This window comes from Octopus bimaculoides, chromosome Z (genome assembly GCF_046866305.1).
Source record: "Octopus bimaculoides isolate indiv1 chromosome Z, ASM4686630v1, whole genome shotgun sequence".
Lineage (NCBI taxonomy): Eukaryota > Metazoa > Mollusca > Cephalopoda > Octopoda > Octopodidae > Octopus > Octopus bimaculoides.
In genome coordinates, this window is record NC_142944.1 from 54271313 (window position 1) to 54273812 (window position 2500).

Below are 2500 nucleotides of genomic sequence, written 5' to 3' on the forward strand. Positions count from 1 at the left end.
TTTAGGGTTAGGGTTAGGATTTTAGGGTTAGGGATAGGGTTTTAGAGTTAGGGTTAGGGTTTGGGTTTTAGGGTTAGGGTTTTAGGGTTAGGGTTAGGGTTTTAGGGTTAGGGTTAGGGTTTTAGGGTTTTAGGGTTAGGGATAGGGTTTTAGAGTTAGGGTTAGGGTTCGGTTTTAGGGCCAGGGTTAGGGTTTTAGGGTTAGGGATTTAGGGTTAGGGTTTTGGGGTCAGGGTTAGGGTTTTAGTGTTAGGGTTAGGTCTGTGAGTATTTTTGCTAAATTTGGTGAAAAATTTGTGGCGGTGTCTTGAACAGATTTTCACCAAATTTGGCAAAAATACTCATAACCCTAACTCTAACCCTAACTCTAAAACCCTGAAGCTAAAACCAGTACAAACGCCCGAACGATGTCATAAATAACAGTACCGCTGATAGTTGTTGTTGAGAAACAACGGCACTAATTTTATTCAAGGGAAAAGATCTCATTACACCGCCACAATGTGTTGTTGACAAACCACAGCAGTAATTGTTTTCACCTCAACAGACATCAGTGATTGGTTGAAATTACCAAAATACGACAACTTTAACACGAAATAACTTCAAAATATAAAGTTTTCTCAACAACACTAAGAGTAAAATATGTTTTATATGACACATTCTACCGGTGTCCCAAGTTTGAAAGTGTTTCGTTAGAAAACATGGTGTCCGCCAAATCAGAGGGATCCTATATATATATATATATATATATATATATATATAATTTTCTCCCTCTGTTTATTTCTCTGTTAGTTTCTGATGAAGAGCGTAGGCCCGAAACGTAAAAGACCTTCTCATTTCCCGAATATTAAACAAATACATTTGTTTGTTACTTTAACACGCGTCTTTGTCTTTTGTTTTTGTTTTCCTAAATTCTCACTATATATATATATATATATATATATATATATATATATATATATATATATATATATATATATATATATATATATACATACATACATAAATACATACATATATATATACATACATACATACATATATATACATACATACATATATACATATATACATACATACATATATATACAGTTGTTGTTGTTGGCACTCCGTCGCTTACGACGTCGAGGGTTCCACTTGATCCGGTCAACGGAACAGCCTGCTCGTGAAATTAACGTGCAAGTGGCTGAGCACTCCACAGACACGTGTACCCATAACGTAGTTCTCAGGGATATTCAGCGTGACACAGTGTGACAAGGCTGACCCTTTGAATTACTGGTACAACAGAAACAGGAAGTAAGAGTGAGAGAAAGTTGTGGTGAAAGAGTACAGCAGGGTCCGCCACCATCCCCTGCCGGAGCGTCGTGGAGCTTTAGGTGTTTTCGCTCAATAAACACTCACAACGCCCGGTCTGGGAATCGAAACCGCGATCCTATGACCGCGAGTCCGCTGCCCTAAACACTGGGCCATTGCGCCTTCACGGAGGGGATTAATAGGTTGGATTCATTGACTTATATACATTATATTATGTCTTGTTCTTTAATAATAATAATAATAATAATAATAATAATAATAAATGCGCCCTTTTAAAGCGTAGCCAGGGTCATGGGCCCGGTCTCCCGGTTTCAATGGCGTATGTGTTCCCCCAGGTGGACGGGACGCCAGTCCATCGCAGCGTTATTCATTTTTGCCGGTTGAGTGGACTGGTGCAACGTGAAATAAAGTGTTTTGCTCAAGAACACAACGCATCGCCTGTTCCAGTAATCGAAACCACAATCTAACGATCATGATGCTGACACGCTAACCATTAAGCCACGCGCCTCCACAATATACATATATATGTGACATGTTATGCCTTACATATATAATATATAAAATTGGGGCAAGCGAAAGCGAAATCGTGAAGACACCTGCGCCCATCGTCGCCTTTCTGACACTTGTGCCCGCGGCATGTGTAAGGACTTTCGTGCGAGATCGTTGCCAGTGCCCCTGGACTGGCTCTTGTGCGGGTGACACATAAAATACACCATTTTGAGCGTGGCCGTTGCCAGTACCGCCTGACTGGCCTTCGTGCTGGTGGCATGTAAAAGCACCCACTACACTCTCGAAGTGGTTGGCGTTAGGAAGGGCATCCAGCTGTAGAAACTCTGCCAAATCAGATTGGAGCCATCTGGTTTCACCAGTCCTCAGTCAAATCGTCCAACTCATGCTAGCATGGAAAACGGACGTTAAACGACGATGATGATGATGATGAGACCAATAGAAATTGGGATAATACCTTACAGCTGTTTCAGTCAAGAGGTGATAATACCGCATTTTGCTTTTATTCCTCCAGTGGACTGAAGTAATTAGTACATGAAATTAAGCCAGACAGCTGCTCTGGCAATGATCACGCTCTGACGGTGCTATTAGTGCTCCACTGGCACAGGTGCCAGTCATCGAATATGGTTCAATTACTATTTCGATTTCCCTTGCCTCAACAGGTCTTCGCAAGCAGAGTTTAG

The 2500-nt window shown here is 41.2% G+C and overlaps 2 protein-coding genes across 3 annotated transcripts in view; both read left to right on the top strand.

The window, feature by feature from the left end:
• The window catches only part of LOC106870972 (matrilysin), a 33161-nt gene extending 32288 nt beyond the window's left edge, over positions 1–873 (top strand). The window contains exon 11 of the mRNA XM_089365301.1: positions 1–873. This exon is cut by the window's left edge and continues 574 nt beyond it. The gene's annotated coding sequence lies outside the window, so the exon portion shown is untranslated.
• Positions 1–2500, top strand: part of LOC106873941 (homeobox protein OTX2-like) — a 299957-nt gene that overhangs the window by 65995 nt on the left and 231462 nt on the right.